At 32.7% G+C, this 19,821-nt stretch overlaps 1 long non-coding RNA gene across 1 annotated transcript in view; it reads left to right on the top strand.

Moving 5' to 3' along the window:
• Positions 1-7,611: 7,611 nt before the first annotated feature.
• LOC135194239 (uncharacterized) overlaps positions 7,612-19,821 on the top strand; it is a 43,113-nt gene continuing 30,903 nt past the window's right edge. Inside the window, exon 1 of the long non-coding RNA XR_010309724.1 lies at positions 7,612-7,708. This is a non-coding gene — a long non-coding RNA (uncharacterized LOC135194239). The remainder of the gene's footprint in view (positions 7,709-19,821) is intronic.

Genomic DNA, 19,821 nt, shown 5'->3' with positions numbered 1-19,821 from the left:
ATTTCTCGTCCTTGATGTTCAAACTGCTTTCAAGCTAAGTTTCATCAAATTCGCTTCAGTGGTTTGGTCATAAAAGAGCAACAAACAGACAGACAGAGTTACTTTCGCATCTTTAATATTAGTATATATACACGTGAAACAAACGAAGTTACGGTTATAACGAGTTTTGAATAAAAACATTTTTCAGGGTCTCAGATAATTTTATAGGGGTTATTTGGAGGCAGGTTTGAGAAGGTCGAGGTTAGGTCACGTATCTGATGAGTCAGGATTCTTTTTTTAAGCCTCGTTTTATTGTTATATAAGCCTTGATTTTATATCAAATCAGGTTTCATGAGTCAATAACACTGCTTTACTTTAATAACGTATATTTTAGTAATAAAACATCACAAAACAACTCCCTTAATTTCTATACACATTATATTTATGATATAGGTATGCGGACGAGGTAACAGGCCACCTGATGGTGGTCATCACCGAAATAAATATTTCTTACATCACCAATGCGCCATCAACCTCGGGAACTAAGATGTTATGTCCCTTGTGAATGTAGTTACAATGCCTAACTCACCTTTCAAACTGAAACAAAACAATACTGGGTACTGCTATTGTGCGGTTGAATATCTGATGAGTGGGTGGTACCTACCCAGACGGGCCAGCACAAAGCCCAAACTATAAACTATAAGGCTATAATTATTAATTGGTGCGACCCGGCTTTTGAACCCTGGACGCAGCCTTTAGACTAAAGAAGTAGTCAGAGCAATGATAAAATCTATTCCGTTATTATATTAAACCAACTTTATGGTATAAATTATATTAGTGATTATAGCCTTATTAGTGTTTAAGTATTTGTGTAATATTAAATTCAGCCTTGACCCTCTACGCTAGGTCACTTGCAATTCTCCGTCCGATAAACATTAATGTATCTGTAGTCTATTCCAACCACAAATAGACAAAATAAAAATAAAAAAACATTTGACACCGAATTGACGCGATCTCATTGGTCGAAAGCTTGGATAATCTATGGTATTCAAGAACGAATAAAATCCATAAGGTTTTGAGAAAAATGTCTGTTTGAAGGTCGAAGCTGTTATCTTAACTTTGGAATCAGGGCCGGATCTACCATATGGCTTTTTGGGCTTCAGCCCAGGGCCCCGTGGATTTAAGGGGGCCTCAGCTATGTCAAGTCAAAGTTAAAAATAGATGATAATGCGAAAGAATCTATAACTTTATTAAATTAAACAGATCGTATGGTTTGCAGCCCTTCGAGTCCTGCAATTAATCAAACCCATTCAATTAATTTAATTCAAGTCTACGTTCAGATATATCTTAGGAGGGCTCCTAAGTAGTGTTAGCCCAGGGCCCCCTAAACTTATGGTCAGGCCCTGTTTGGAATTAAAATTAAATTGGATATAAGTCGTTAAGCACAATGTAGCTGAGTTATTAACAAATCGCATGAAATACGTAAATGTGAGGTATATTTATCATTATTCTTTCTTTGATTGGAATAGACAATGTAAAACCCCGCCATAAGCGCCATAAGAACAATAAGAGCCCGGGTGCAAGAAATGTTTTGGTGATACGACCTTCTCTCCCGTCAAAAATATTTCAAAGGTCCAATTCTGATGGTACAAAATCAGATCAACTTCGAGAAGCCGGCTAAAATTATATATTAAGTATTTGGTGTGTAATGAAATACTCAAGAACATATTACTAAGTAGGGTAGGTCAGACGAAATAAAATTCAGGCGTACAAGATTGTACTATCTATAGTCCGTTCACATTTATTTTATCTCTGACATCTATCAAAAAGACTGCGCGTTGGATTGGCATTACTGACTGTCTAATTGTTCAGAGCTCCTCGAGTTAAATGATAAATTCAGCGATTAATTACATTTAATCATGCCAAAAATAATTCGGAGTAGTGGAATAAAGATGGTGCTAGCTGTGCGTGAATTTTGTGAAAAGGAAGAAACTAGTTAAGGTAATTCGGTTTGAAACGGCTTGCTGCCATGACAGGTATGTAGAATAATGTTACCTGCTATTAAACATTTCCCTTATGTTGAAAAATAATTCTCTACTTCAGTGAAATTTTATAATTTAAGATTAATGATAATTGCATAAAATTACAATTTTTACAAATAAATAGATTTGTACTAATACGGGTCATTATTCACCTTCCATCCATGGCACACACTATACGTAGTAAAAGTATTTTCTAAGTTCGTACAAGTGAAATCGTTAATTTAATGTTGTAAGTTTATTAATTAAGCTTTTTAAATTTCAGATTTGTCTGAGAAAATCATGTGAAATTGTTGCTTCGACGTCTCGAAAAATCTCTATACCGAGGAAAAGACACATTTAATAAAAAGTAATACAGATAGACGATATTGATCTCTGGAGTTACAAATAAAATACACGAAATGTACGCAGTCAGGAAAGAGGTTCCATCTTTAACGAAACTTTTAGCAGAGTTAAAGATCGATATTGACTTAAAACGTAGACGATGAAATTGAAAAAAATATATTACACAAGTAAACGATGGCTCGGATACTGAGTCTGATAGCACTTCTGATTATTTGTTCTCTTCTGATGATGTCCATTTAAATCATTCTTATTATAAATAAAAACTTTGACCAATCCATACTTGTTTTTATTTATTACCAAAAAACAATTATATAGTTAGAACATATGAGCATTGGTACAGATATAATTATATCTATAATACACCACGCCACGCCTACATCCATCTACGGGCCTGTCTCTAGTTACTATCACCGGTTGCACCGAATTATGTAGGTAGAATAGACCACTGTACGCGGGTTAAAAATATAATTCTCCATTTGGCTCAGGTAGAAGTAAATAGGTATTTTATATGAAGAACAACTTCATATCATTCTGCCACTACCACCAAATATTCCCTCATCTATCACGATTTCCTAATTTTATACAAAGGATTTTTAGAGACTAGCTATAGCAACACATGGCTCAAGCTAGCCAACTGAATAGTCAGAGGTAAAATAACTGTGGACGGACTATATAGTTGTACCGACAGGGCACAGATTATTTCGTTAATTTAAAAAAGGCACAGATAGAATAACTCCGTCAAGTACTTGTATTCACAATTTGTAATAATAATAAACAGTAAATTAGCACTTTTTAAATGATAAATGAAACGGGAATTTAAAGAGTTTAATATTCACATTTTAAAACATAGTTCTTAGATATTTAATAATTATTCGAATTTGCATCTTAAGAAAACCTAATTATTATTTTTTTGGAATCAGCGCCTTCTTTGATATTTGCATGGAACTATTAATTAAAACCGACTAAGCTTTTTTATTTACAGTTCTTAAAGCGACATCTATTAATAGATAGTATATTACTTCAGAAAAGTTGTCGAAGAATCTATTCAACAAAAGATGGCGTTGCTAGAAGCTGTATCGCTAGAAACTAGCTATTTAATATAATAGCTTAGCTATGGATATTAAATTAAGCAGTTATTGTACGATTTAATGTTTAGTTTATTTGAATGAATGTATACATTTATTTATAAAGTCATAATAAACTGATAAAAACGTGCAATATAATGTATTGCAATATAATTACACCAAATTGTATTCTTTTCACTTAAACCCAAAATAGAGTTACAATTCGGATAGAGTAAGCTTGTATATATATTTTCTTAGCTTTCTATTGGCAGTGCAGGGTATGGCTTCCGACCAAAGATATTATAGGCTGAGCGCGGAGAACAAACAAGTGAGGCCGAATTAGGCTGTAAATGTATGCATCGGAGGCATATTTATCAGTTAGTCAAACTGATTAAAAAAAACATTACAGTACACGTCTTTATGAGCGATCGAATGAAAACACGTTCTAAGGCATTAAGTTCCATAAAATATCTACGTACTCTAATCTACTATTTTTATAATACACTGAATATTTTAATAAAATAAAAACACCACCATAAAAACAGTTTGAGTGAAGCTATACATCAATAAATTTAAGTTAGAAGCTATTTAGATAATTTTTATTAACGTAGATAGAGTTGGTATCTTGATTATATATTAAATTATTATTATTTTATGAAAGACAATATGGCTGGAAAAAATGTTACTTATGAGATGACGTCAGACAGAGAAATATGGAAAAAAAGACATGCTGCGCCAACCCCAAATAAAATTGGGATAAGGGCAGGAGGATGATGATGATCTTGATACTATATTATTGTAGAAAATTTTAATTCTACTCCAATGAGGCTTTTTGTTTTCAAATAAATAAAATTTAAAAAAAATTATAAGATATTTATTGCTTTTCTTATAATCGTGTTTTGCTTTTGTGTTTTTTATAATTTACGAGGCTACTGGTTAGAAACACTTGAATATTGATTGTGGGGTCAAATTAATTTCTGTTTATAATTCATCTCGTGCTCGTCGGTGAAGGAATATATCGTAGGTAAATCAGAATGGGTCGGGTGAAAACAAACCAACACGCATTTAGGTTTGAAAGTTAGAATAAGCTCTAAATCTTCAAACGGCGAGGAGGCCTTAACCTTAATAATGGGACATTACTCTACGACGCATTATAGCATAATTACAATTTCCATTTGACTGCGAGTAGACAGTTCTCGATCGCTCATGAACACTGCGCCTTTTGCTCTCAGCCATTACCTTTAGATTGCTCTAAGCGTAGTGCTTATTCTCTTTGAATGCTTTATAAAATCTTCTATGTTTAGATCAAGTTGTTTTTCAAGCAGGCAGTTGTTTGGCAGGGCCAGCTTTATGCGCTCCGGTCTGGACGTATTCCGTACTCTTTATATTGTACCAGGGTGGAACTGGGCCACAAATGAAAAGTTAGAAATTGACAATTTTTAATATTATTATTATTATTTGTGTGTTGCAGTGTGATCGAGGACAAGCTCTAACAATATGCGTGGGGCACAGTACGGGAGGGAGGAGACTATAGACCACGGCCTTCCTCCAAATTTGGCGTCTTGGGCCGTTGCCCCATCGCGCGCTTCCTTAACGGCACTCTCTATTTGTTTTTGAGATTCTACGACTATTCGAAAACAAAAAATACCCAAATAGGTGGATTTGGGGTTTCCTTTTTGGATGGGTTTCAGTTACAAACGTCAACAACGGAGAAAATTATAATATATCGTAGAAAATTCCTTCAAAATTTCACATATTTTAAGCGCACTAAGCGTTGTATAGATGGCGCTGTTCCCCGGAGGATGAAGGCAGGATTATTGTTTTAATAATTGAATATTATTTCATGGTAACTGTACGGTGGGTAGCACAAGTTTATCTATTGAATATATGAAAAAGGAAACTAGTTTATAACCACTTCTTCCGAAGTAAACTGACATCAATACTGAATAAATTAAATTTTATTGTATGATAATGCTTTGCCATTGTTTAGCCAAAAAAATAGCTGAATTATGAATATAATGGTACCTACACATCTTCATGTCATAATATGCAGCGGTTTTTGCGTGTTCGTCTAAAAAAAAAACAGCGAATCTTGGATAGTTTTAGGAATAGGCACAGATAAAATAGAAAAAATAAAATTTTCTTTGTTTATCAATCAATTTTCTTTTTTTTTTATTTTCTAGTTATTGACGAGCTTAAGTGTCAATAATAAAAAAAAAATAGCTGGAGTAGAAATAAATATATTCGAAATGTGGAATTTATTTTGCCTCAAATTTTCCATAATGATTATTGTTGAATATCACGATTAACGGCGAACAGATATTTAGAGAAGACCAAAGTTGACGCGTTACCATTTTGGTTTGTGTTCGTGTAATTGTTCCGTTATAAACTGTAAAAACTCTTCTAGATTAGTAAATAGAGTCAATACAGGTATTAACTACCACTGATAAGAAATTTATTTGCTCAAATAGCTGTAATTAATTTTAACATCATTTATTACGATGTTCAAGTATGGGTAGGTTGACATTAAATCATAACAAATATACTAGAAAATAGTTATACAAAAGATTTCATACAATCTAACGAGCATGCGGTATCTAGCCTTCTCTAAATCTGTGGAGCTAGTAACAGTAACTATTATACTTACCTATCTGGTAACACATGTTACTGAGTTTTTAATTACGAGGATATTATTACTAGTTATTTGTCAAGGAATCTTCAGCTTGCCTTGGGAAGACGACAACTCTTTATCATGGAGTAGACTCGATCACGTCACCGACAAATATTGGGTTGATGAATATTTGACAATTTACAAAATTTCAAGACAAACGCGATTAAAACCATTAGAATTATGTTTAGGAATAAGACTTTTCTCTATCGACATTTGTATTTATTAACTTTCTAAACTCGTAAACTAAACACAGTTTTTGTATATATGTAGGCGAACTGGCAAATAGACAACCTTATGGTCAGTAACTACATGGCGAGAAATATTAATAATTTCTCATGTCAGCAAAGCGCTACCAACTTTGAGAAATAACACACACAAGTTTTAGTGGTGCCTTTAGTAACACTGGATACACCTTTCAAACCAGAACACAACAATACTATGTGGTGGCGGTACGATATATGGTGAGTAGGTGGTATCTGTAAAAGCCTTCTCTCCTCTTAATTTTTTTTTTTTTATGATTTCGGTAGTCGGGCTAACAAATAGGTCACATGATGGTAAGTGGTCGCACATAGACAATGGCGCTGTAAGAAATATTAACTATTCCCTACATCACCAATGCGCCACCAACCTCGGGAACTAAGATGTTACGTCATAACACTGGCTCACTCACCCTTCAAACCGGAACACAACGATACAGAGTACTGCTGTTTCGCGGTAGAATATCTGATGAGTGGGTGGTATCTACCCAGACGGGCTTGCACAAAGCCCTACCGCCAAATAATTAGAGTTCTTTCCATTTAGTTGAAGTGTTTAATTAACTTTTAAATATGCCATTTTTATACGCTTTTATAAAACACTTTGAGTTAAATCAAATCAAATCATTACAGTATTAAATTTAAAGCTAGAATTTACTTTCCGAAGTAGAAGTTTGAAAGAAACTCAGTAATTAGTCTTTTCCAGTATTTTACTTACTGTGTATTGTATTTGTCAGTAATGAACAATTATTTTTTTATAGATTAAGATATTTGACAATAGTGTCTTCTGATGCAAGGAAATAATTATATTTATTCGTAAATGTGTTTTTTTTTTTTAAATTAATCTTAGTTTGATAACACAGTAACTTTTAAAATAATATATTTATTATTTTTGGAAGCTCGCTGTGGTCGCGGGTGTACGGCTGTTGAAGCCCTGGTGTATTTCGACAAATTTAATCTTCAACGTTCTCCGGGATATTTCATACACGAGATTAGCTCTACAAATTGATCTTATGATATAAATTTTTGTATTCATCAATTAAAAATATATTTTTGTTACATCTTTGCGATAAGAGTAAAGTTTCAAATTTGACTTGGAATGCAACGTTTTTTATATATTTTTTTGTTTTAATATTTTGACATTTTTCGCCGCAGAAGAGGAATACTTTCACCTTGTATTAATTTTGAGTGACGTGTCTTTTTATTTATTATAATTTTATGATTAAAATAAAATATGACGTAGCTAGCTGTGGCCGCGACTTCATGCGCGTTTGAATTTAGCAAAAAGTTAACGTTGTAGCCTAAGTTACTCCGTATTACATCAGTTATCTGCCAGTGAAAGTCCCGTCAACAAAGGTCCGGCTGTTCGAGATATTAGCGGGAACAAACAGACACACAAACAAAAATTGAAAAAAAAAATAATTTTGATATATGTACCGTGTATACATATGCATTTAGTAAAAAGCGGTTATTTTAATATTACAAACAAACACTCCAATTTTATCATATGTATTTATACCTATTACATTAAAGTATTCCGGCTCCAAGCAAGAACAGCAAGCGAGCGGGTGCAGAGTGTTAACTAACTCTCTTAGTGGATCGGGTCACCCGTCCGTGACCATAAAACGATCAAGGTTATTCATCTGTTTTCTAGTCGAGATTTAAAGTTTATATGTACTAGAAATAGTTTTACATGCGTTGCTCGGAAAATAACCTACGTCTCTAAATGATATCTGAAGATCGATCGTTTCCGTCTTGCACGTGTGTACCGTACACGACTCGTAAACGCGGTATGATCACGTAGAATTATTGCATTAAAATATAATCTACCTTCGCCTGGGTAGATATTACCCCTTCCAGTCTACCGTTTACATAGTGCTGTCTCTTTCTAGTTCACAGTGTTCGTGCTATGTAGGTAGAGAGCAATGATTTTGTACAGAAACAATTGACTCTCGTCGTGCTTAAATATATGCTTCTCAATGTAATTAATGTAAAAAAAACAAAATCAAAGTCATTCAATTAATCTCTTACAAGCAGTTAAGTGTTATTTTGACGATTTGACTAAGCACTAAGATTTGTTATGTAGTTCGGAGTAAATATGTACTACCGAGAATTTGAAAAACCTGTGGAAAATTTACTTTTTTTTTTAGTTTATTGTGTATTATATATATTATGTATTATTATTTATTTAGTTTCTCTCTTCTACTAACTAAATAAGATATAATACAGACTAAAAACCATTTCATCTGTTATACAATTTTGTTTTGTAGTTTTTTTTTTTATAGAAATGAATATCTCACCCCATGAAGGTGTTATAACAAATTTAATTTTTTTTTACAGCGGCCAACGCCCTCCGCTTCTCTACCTAAATTTAATTAGTAAATAATTAATGAAATATGTATTAAATATGAAAATCGATAGGCATGTTGGGAGATAAACTGCTAAAAGTATTTTTTTATATTTTTAAATACATATGAACTTTATTATTTTAACTTGTACTGAGGGGAAGTCGAGAAGATCGCTATTAATTAATAATTACTACTCATTAAATTATAATATCACAGTATCGTTATTATAGGATAAAAAGTATCGAGTCATTGCGATTATTCTTATAAAAAAAAGAGCGTTCTGAAATGGAATATAAATATTGTTTATTGATATATAATATTGCACATTTAACAACAACCACAGGCTTTAAAATAATAAAAACTTTCGTTTGAAAACGATAATCGTTGAAATGTGTCGAAAATTTCGAAAATCTTCAAGGACACTTCACAAAAGATGCAAAATATTCTATAATTTTTAAAAGCGTGACTAAATTGTCTACGGTCGCCGCTCGACCGTCGGAGAAATTGCTTTATAACTCTATTCATATTTACTTTACGGTAGTGTTTAATTGTTATATTGCAACCATAGGTAATTTAGATACTACCGCAATTCTGGCGACAATAAAAGTCGGATACATTGTCTTTGCCTCATTGTTTTGGCGGCAACTTTGACAGTGACCGCCATATTTCATTGAAATTTTAAATTAGTCGTTTTAGTACCTATAATTTTAAGTTGTAAAGTATTAATAACAGATAATATATTTTAACCGCAATATAAACTGTAATATATTGTGTTTATTTAGAAATATTTTAAATATTTTTTTTAATTTTTAATTTAAATAATAAAGAACGTAAACAGTTCTTATTTCATATGCGAGAAGAATATAAATGGTTGCCTAGTATGACTTATTGATGATGACTTATTATTCAATACAAGATTATATTTATGATAAAAAAGTGTGCAGTTAGTATTTGTCGATTTCAAGATAGAATATATTTAAATTTAATTGTATATTATTGTCATAAGCTCCATAATTATAATGGTTGATCAGAGTAACTACTGAGTTGCTTGCCGGTTCTTCTCGGTTGAATCTATTTTTCGACTTGGTCGCTTTACTGTTAATTCAACACTCTAACATGACGAACATAGTTGAAAAAAGAATGTTTCCGTTTTGATTTTTGATTTTAAAACACGCTTAGATTGAGCGTGCATGTTCCATTTTACGCTAACAAATATCACATCTCAATTACAATTGTGTATCAATAACACACTTAACAGATAAATTACATTATAAATACTTATTTTCATAGCTTAGAGTAAATCCTCATTACTAAGTCTCACACATCAACCCCTCATATTTACTATGAGTATCAAAACAAAATAATAAACGCCGGTTCAAGTTAAACGTTTAAAAAAGGGGCAAAATACGTGACGCAGGTGCACCCCCTTGCAATTTGACAGACTATTAATACGGATTTGGCCGGTTTTAACTGGATCGGGGTGGATTTAGCCGGCTCTAAGTGGTTTAGCCCGGCTGATGTGTTGACTCGGTTATTGTGAATAAACATTTGAGTATCAAAGGGTGTTGGAAGTCGAGTTTTTTGTAATAATATTATAGTGTTAAATTAAGTATGTGTCATGGATAACATTATAAATATACTATGTTGTAGGACAATTAACATAATACGTATTATAGACAAGAGATATTTATTAGAGACAGCATTATTATTAGAACACAGATTTTCTTTACGTTTCAGGATACGATAGAAGGGACTTAGGAAATAATGTACAACATAAGGAAGTAAGATGACGCTTCAAAGGTGCTTTATGAGCCTACTTGATCATAGAATATTTTGATTTTCATAATCCCAAGTAAAGTAGTTTATACAATATTCCCCAATTGCTGCATAATAAAACCTTGAACATACTCGTGCGAAGATATGCAAGTAGGTACCAACAGCTTACCCTACATCCTGTCAATCAGTTCAATACAGAAATAATCCAACCAAAAAAAAGAACCATTAACGAACTCCGTAAACACTCATCCTTCTAATTGAGCGTTCTCTTTTTAAAAACAAGGATAACACATTGTGGCGCCCTCATTCTATTTATGTTTTAAAAAACTACGCCTAATTGCTGCTTTATTGGCTGATACTTTCAGCTGTGACATATTGGTTTACGAAGTATGCTTTTAAAATGAATGTTTGATGTTAAAGTATTGGTGTTTATTTATATTTGTTTTAAGTTTCGTCCGTCTATTTATATTTATAATAAATCGCTTCGATTTCAATGTAATAAAATTTAATTTAATTTATTTTCGGTCTATACATAGATTTAAGTTTATGTAAATCTTTGATACCTTAACAGCGAACGAATGTCGATTTCCTAGACTAATATAAAATTTAACACTGGCGACCCGGCCGTCACTCGCACGATCGCCATTTGTCGCAATAAAAAAAGAAAAAAAGGATTGTCTTTTGATTCCAATTTTGAATTCAATCTGCGCGGGTCGGGCGCCATGATTTTATTTTCATGACTGCCGTGGGACGGCGAGGCGCGAGGGTTGTCTCTGACGAAAATTTTAATAATAAATGAAGTTTAATCTTGTTATTATATTACAAGGGATTATAGAGACGTTATTGTTTTTGTGTTTTGTGAGTCACTGGGGTTGGTATATCATTTTTTCTTTAATCAAATTTAATATATTTATTTATTTGCTAAGTATTGAAATTAAATATTAATACGAGCAAATTTGTCGTTGAGCTTATATATCATTCAAAGATATCATGTACATTTATTAGGTGGTAGGCCATCACATATTGTACCGCTAAACAGTAATACTTCATAAACATTATTCTATTCCAGTTTGAAGGGTCAGTGAGCCAGTGTAACAACAGGCACAAATGATATAACATCTTGGCTGCCAAGGTGTTGTAAGGGGTGGTTGAAATTTCATAAATACCATTACACTGTCCACAAAGCTATTTGAAATAAAAAAACATACTTTTTGAGGCAAGTTATGTAAATGATCCAGCATCTTCAATCGCTGTCGAGGACTGCTATCGCAGTTTCAGGTTGATAAAATATTGTTAAATAAATAATTAAAAATGAAATAAAATTATTGATGAAAGAAAAAAAAATATTGAATTAGTATTATTTGATCTTCATGAAGGATAACGAAATATATTGTTAAAATATATTTAGTAAGAATATTTACCATAATCCGAACAAAAGAGTAATACCTACCTCCTGTAGGTTAATCTACGTAAAATCTAGTTTCCTTAATTGAAACTAAACGAAATAATAATTAATATTGTAAAATATCGAAGCATGGAATATGAGCCTACTTTAATAAAGAGTATTCGATTTTTAAATGTAATTTAAAAAATATTATCATAATTAACACGTGGTACTATTAAGTACAGATAAAAAACAATTGAACATTATTAAATGTCAAAAGACAATTACAGGAATAAAACCTTTTTCTTTTTAATTAAATTTGTAATACAATCATGACGTTGTATGAATAAACATATCCAAAACACATGATATATGAGAAATTTTATTTGTTTCGAGTAATAAAATATTTACGTCACCTTTACCGGATAGGGTCACTCGGGTCATCGTAAACACCGGGTGGGAGCCGATAAAGGATATTCCGGGGCAATCATGTTCCTATCTGCACTATTTTTTACCCGGTAAAATGTTGGGTCCGCCGTCTTATGTATGTTTCAAGATCTGTAAAAATGTTTTGTTTTTTTTTATTTACATTTATTTTTTGTAAAAAGTTCATTAACTTTTAGAATGTTTTATATATTTTAGGTGCAAATAGGACATAGACAAAAGGGTACTTTTTAATAAACATAATGTTTTCCTAATGCGCCACCAACCTTCGGAAGTAAGATGTTATGCCCCTTATGCCTGTAATTACACTTGCTCACTCACCCATCAAACCGGAACACAGCAATGCTAAGTATTTCTGTTTGGTAGAATATATAATGAGTTTGAACCACCAAGTGAAATACAATTATAATTTTCTGTTTTTTTTAAAGTTTTTTTTTTAATAGACCGACAACCATTACACCTCAGCCTATAAACATTTGCATAGCCACTTATTATCTTAATGTTTGAAAAAAGAATACAATCAGCCTTATCAATTACTTTAAAGTATGACTTTATATAGTACCGTCCGATGACATACGACCTTCTCGTACTATGATTTACCCGGAAACTTAAACATTTTGTTTTGATGTATTCCGGGTTGACATGTAAGAATGTATGATACACACAGGCATACATGGAATCGATGTCATAGTTGGAAGAGCATTGACGTTGGAATTCTGAATTCTTCCAGGGTCAATTTCTTTTTACTGTGTGCGTTTTTATTACATAAATACGTGTCTACTAAAGCACAAATTCTGAACACCGAGACTTAACTTTTTTTATGGCATTGGACGAGTATTGGACCACCTGTTTGTAAGTCACCACTGTCCGTAGATGTTCGGTCAGTATGAAATTATTGACCATTTTTTTATATAAACAATGCACCATCAACCTTGAGAACTGAGAATGTAAGCATGTTGGTACAGCGAATATCTGTCAACAACCACATTTTTTTTAATTATCCTACCCTTTAATTCATTTCAACGAATATATTAGACACAATATTTTTTTCTTCACCGGCACTAAGCTGTTCGGTCATCGCCTCACAATAGATTCACATACAATATGAAACAAGATTATTTACACTTTAAAATGTTCACCGAAACTAATCATTTGCTACCGGTAGCCGTATTAACAAACTCATCTCAGCGGGGAACCGCCCATTATTGACAAATATAAAACCTTTTTTGAACAATTACGGTGCGATTCCTGAACGCAATAAACGTCAGCCATCTTTTTTGAAATGTCAAAATGTTTCCCTCGTAACAATGGCGCGCTGTCACCGCTTTTGTGTTTGATTCATTATGTACGAAGTAATAAAAGCGTTTGTTTCGCCAACTCTGGAAGAAATTTGTTACAATTTCTTTCTGGTTAGTTGTAAACGCAGAATTTGTATGGTTACAACGTTTCTAAAAACAATTGCTTTTTTTTTACATACTTCTTCATAATACATGTTTTATTGATTCGAAAAAATTAGGCATAAATCTCTTTAAATAGTTATATATAACTAAGAACCAAAGGTGTCTGTGCTTATGTCTTTTAATGTTAATCGAATTACATAAAATTAAAATTGATAGAGTTTTTAATATTTAGGAAAGTAATTAGGTACTCTTAGTTTGTACAAAACATGCTTTATAAGTTGACTGATCTGAAATCTGTCACAAGTAGTTGATGGGATTTAATTTTTACTAATACTAAACAAAACCCACTTCGGTTAGAAGCGAATAGGCATATTGTGAGTGATCGTTACAATTATTGGTTTTTCATGTGTCTAACTTCAGGCTAGTCAAACTAAATAGTTTGCCTATTCGAACAGATCCAAGTATAAATGCTCTTCGTGGTTATGACATGAACGTGTCTTCAACTGTCGAAAGTATACGAATTTATTGAACAAAATATTGGATGGGTATAAACATATGTTTGCGTGTGGTGGTTCTAGTGTTCTACGTGGAGTCTAGTGGCTAAACATACAAGATATCTATTTCTCATTCAATTCCAATCTCTTTAAATATTTTATTTTTGATAATGTCACTTCCTTATATATTCCTTATATAATTGTTCTTTAATTTTTACTCGCTCTGTTGTCAAAAAAGGTTAAGAATCAACGTAACCCAAAAAATTAAAAGTTAATAACCATCGACGGACGTTTCCGCGACGATTGGTCAAAATCTTAGGTATACTGATTCGTTCAGTAGTTTTCACGTGATTGACGTACAAAAAAAACATTATATATTTATACTCCGCTCGGTTTCACCGGCGGTAAACTTTACTCAATCTCCGGGGGCCCTAGTATTATGTTTTAAACTCTATCCCAAACCTTTCGTAATAAATCTAACGATTAAATCTTATTTCAAATTAGATTTGCAGATACTGAGGTAAGTGCGTTCATACAAACAAACAGAAAAACTCTTCAGATTTTTCTCCCTTAAAGAAATTTGACAGATAAATCACTTGTAACATTTCATGGCTGCATAATATTTTTCTTCGCTCTCATTGAGCTTTTTATTTACTAAATCGAATGCGACGGATCACATGCGACGGTTACATTTGTCAGGAAATAGAAAACTCATGTGCACATTCCGTGTAAAAATAAATTTAAATTTGGAAATGAAAACAAGTTAAATTTTTTATGTCATTAACATTTTTTTAATATGTGAAACATTCTGTTATATTCTCTGTTACCAAATTGAAATAAAATGACAATTCACTTATGTCACGTTTACTGCTGAAAAAGTTTCTATTTTGTAAGTACGCGGTTGTATTTAGATGATGATGATGAGTGATATTCATTGAGTGCCACTTTGGTAAGAATAATATTTAAATTAAGTTAAAAAAGTAATTCAAACATTAAGGTTATTTAACTAGTTTTCGTCCGCGTGTTTGTCGTAGGTTTTAGGTATGTACAAAAAAGTGCTTTATACCAAATTCCATCAAATATCATCAAGTTGCTTAGCCATGAAAGCATAACATACCGACAGACAGACAAACAGACATAGTTACTTCATAATTTTTAGTACCTATGCGAGTTTTAAATATAGATAGTAAGAATAGTCCTTTTTTTATGTAATCGAATTACATACTGGCAAATAATTGTATATAATCTCCGGCACGATATAGGTAAAATATCGTGATTAAATCAGGAGATAATCAACGCTCAATCGCTTTGAAACTGATTTTAAATGGTCTCCAGATAGCCATATGGGGTATGTAGAGCAGTATTACGTCGTGAAATCGAACATAGGACGCCATTTTAATTATTTCAAATGAAACATTACAATATTGAAATTGTTTTGCTTGCTTGTATTCAAATACTCAATATAGAGATCAGACTTTGAAATGTTAGTCGTATCCGACGGAAACTTCACCGAAATCTTAATCAAAGTTTTCACGGACAGATCAATAGAAAAAAAATCAAAATATGTCTTAATATTTAGGTATACTTTATGTAATGTAAGTTTCGTTTTATAATTTGTATATTATTTTATTTATATGAAAACTACGAAGTAATACCACTGTAATGAAAACAGTGTATACCGCTGAAAAACAAATTAGGTCGGCCATTTTGCCGTGTAACTAAAATGGCTGAATTCCGCGCCAAAATTAACGTCATTTAGAATTGTTTCCCGCCGCGGATAAACTGCTATCATTGTCCGTTCAACGTTCTGAAACTGCAGGATTGTTTTATGATATTATGCTATTAAACGGCGCTACTACTTGAATTTTTCGAACGAAAAACTTGTGAATTATTTAATTCATAAAAAAATATTTGTTTTTTTTTGTAATTTCAAGTATTTTTTGTACGATTTTAAATAAATAGACGTAATGGGTAAAGATCTAAAAAAATCGTATTGATAAATAAATAAATTTAAAATGTAATAATTAATATTATTTGCGTAATATTGGGCACCTAGTTTTTTTTTAACAAAGATTTATGATATGTTAATATATCATAACATACATTTCCTCATGAATCGCTCTATCCATTAGTGAAAGTCGTATCAAAATCCGTTTGGCAGTTTTTGAGTTTATCGCATACAGGCGCGGCGGAAGGACTTTATTTTGTAATACGTAGTGCAGTCGCGTTAAGATTTAAAAAATATATATAATTAATGTTATTTAACAACGTATTAAACGAAATAAAGTAAAAAGTTAGTATAAAATCTTAATAATTCCATGATAAGTTAGAGCAAATATCTGGCCAAGATAAAGAAGAAATATTATAATAACCAAAAGATCGTGCTGTCCAACGACAAAAATCTAACACTTGCTTACAAATATACATATTCATACACTGGACATTCATTGTTACGAGAAAATAAAAAAAAATATATGATTATTAAACGCAATTACAATGAACAAGTTATTACAGTCGATTATTTTTATAACATACAATAATAACAACTCAGCTACAAAATAAATATTCTTAAGCAACATAGTAGTGTTACAGCTCGCGCTGCGCGATGAATAAAAGGCAGAAAATTGCTTTACCGAAACGAATGTCTAAAACGACGTAACTGCCACTCATTGCTGTCTCTGTCCCGCATATTCGAATACATCAATCCCTCTCTTTCAAGCACGCAGGAAAATATCAGGCGAGCTAAGCTTTTTCGCGTTCTGAAACCGCTCATGAATCGCCCTCGGCTTCCATGATGGCTGATTATACAATACAGTACGGGCGAAAATACACTGAACGCTTTTCCAAGCAACCTTATTCGGAGGGTCAGGGAGTCTCCGAACGAAATAAAGGAACGAAACGGGCTTTCTTACTCCGCACCTATTGGCTGTTTTAAAAAAACAACTCAGCTCACGATTGGCCAAAACAAATTGCTCGCGCCGTGTTCTTTATTGCGTTAATTTAAAAAGTCGTAACCGCCATGCGGGTCGGATCGAAAAGGTCGTAACCAAAGAGTTTTCACGTCCAATTTATACGTTTCAGTTTTGGCCCGGATAAGTGAACGCAGACATTATTTGGCTGAATGAAAATGCAATTTTGGTACAATTATCTGATTTTCCGCGAGCATTATGAACTTTTAGAAAAGACATTACATCCAACCAATATATTTATCTGTAATTTTTTTGTGTTAGTAAAATTTTATAATGACAAATGAAAGAAAGCCTAGTCGCCAAGTTTACGGTAATAAAGCGAATTTTGTACAAACATCAATAGATTTAAAATGAAAACATAAATAATATTATCCACAGTCAGTACCGTATCGAATCAGTCGCTACTGTTAGTCATGCGTTTGTTTCTAAAGAACAATGATTTTCAAAACAATGTACTCGAATGCTTTCATTACTTCTGACGCCATTACACTTCTGGTTAAAAAAAAAACGTATCAAATAAGTAGACCATGCTTTTATTATGACCAGATAGCGGAGAACATTAAAAACAATCTACTCTTCCTCATTACATACGAAATTAAGATGGACCGATTGTCATCTCTATACTTTTCTATATTATGCACCCCGAAATTACAAACGTGATGTTGTTTAGTTGATACGATATGTCGTGCGATATTGTTCATTAAATTACCTAAATAAGGCGCGACCGACTAGATTTGATACTTGCTTCAATGTAAAGACACTGTAACGCTGCCGGGCGTTCTCTAGTTTTAATGAGGCTTTGGATCAGTGCGGGATTAAGCAAGCGCTGGATCTGCTATGGGTTCTTATTACATTCAGGTTACATTTTTGTGGGTAATTAATATTAGGTTACTATAAGACCTGCTAGGCTCTGACTAGTACGAAAAGCCAGAGATGAGATTGTCCGGCAATTTATAATTTTGATAAGAAACTAACAATTGAAAACTGATGATTCTACACAAATTGTTTAAAAAATTACACTCAGGCAGAGATGAGTGGGATTAAATATGCGGGGCCTCCTCTTGCGCGGGGCCCGTAGCAATTGCTACTCTTGCTACGTGGTTAGTCCGGCACTGCTTTGTTGCAGGTGTTACAGCTCCATCCGACAAATATAAATTCCCACGAGGTGATCTTAAACGCCAAGTTTGAGATGAATTATAAACATATTAAGCACATGATTATACAGAGTTTCTTGCAATTTCGGTTAAGGTTCACATGTATAAGGCTTTTTTTTTTCAAATCATTGTAATTGTTTCGTAAAACAAGAGATTACATAATGACACTTTTGCCTCTTCTATACGAACAGCAGGTGGGGTATATCGCAAGTGTTAAGTTTCTTAGTAGTTATTACGTTAAGCTCGTACAGCTGACACAGCCCATAGTTCTAATGCTTCCTCGCACATCCAGCACATATCTAAATATACGTTTTTGTACCACGATAATATGAATGACTCAATATGAATACATTTTGTATGAAACAGCTTGAAGGCGAAGAATGAGGAAACAGTTAGAGGAACTGTCAACTTACCTTCACGTGGCCCGACTGTCTCACAATTTTATAAAAAAACGAATACATTCTATATTCAAATTAAATAAGACTAATATTATAACTTATTATTAACTTTGTCTGTCTGTTTATGTGCCTGTCTGTTACGATTTCACGTTCAAACCACTGCACCAGATTTTACGAATCTTAGTATGGAGCAAGCTCCGCAAGGGAGGAACTAGGCTCCTTTTTATACCTAAAACCAGATGACCTCAAGTGGGAATGAAGCCGAGGGCGACAACTAATCATTACATAGTATAAAACAAAGTCACTTACCGCTGCCTGTCCCTATGTATGCTTAGATCTCTAAAATTACACAACGGATTTTGATGCGGTTTTTTAATAGATAGATTGATTCAAGAGGAAGGTTTATATGTATAATACATGCACAATATAGTAGAAAAATTTTAGAGGTTCTGAAGTGATGTCGTAAATAAACACATTTTTTGCGCTTACATTGCAATCGCTGGCTGAACCCTACAAGATAGATCAAAATAATGTACTACAATATTGTACACCTTAAAAAGGTCTTCAAAAAAATCCTCGATGGTGTCTATCTCTTAGGGATAACCCACAATAATCATTTTATATCCTTTAGCTTTTACGAGAAATAATGGCTTATTTTCGAAGCGATTTTAAGCAAAACAGCATTAATCCTTATCCATTTAAGTACCTTAAATATATTGTGCATTTAATATAGATCAATATGGCCCTACTACTAATAAATTACAGCACGTAATTTAAAGGAATATTTATATAAGATAATTATTTATAGAAGATATAAGATATTACAGATTTAAAACGCAGGGACATAGCGGTTTGTGTTGATTACTGAAAAACTGAACGTTGTAAGACATCCCGTGGTATATTTAGTATCAGCATCGCACCCGTGCGAAGCCGGGGTGGGTCGCTAGTATATAAAATCGTACTTCCTAAAATTAGAACGACTAAATGCCTTTAATTGTCGTTATATTTTTCGGAATCTGTGGTAGAGTTTTGACAGATCATAGCTCAAAACTTCAATGAAGATTTTGGCATATGAATACTTTAACTTAAATATCAATTGTCG

The sequence above is a fragment of the Vanessa tameamea genome, chromosome 28 (assembly GCF_037043105.1).
Source record: "Vanessa tameamea isolate UH-Manoa-2023 chromosome 28, ilVanTame1 primary haplotype, whole genome shotgun sequence".
Lineage (NCBI taxonomy): Eukaryota > Metazoa > Arthropoda > Insecta > Lepidoptera > Nymphalidae > Vanessa > Vanessa tameamea.
Note: the sequence above shows the minus strand (reverse complement) of the source record. Positions and strands in the feature narration are given on the sequence as shown.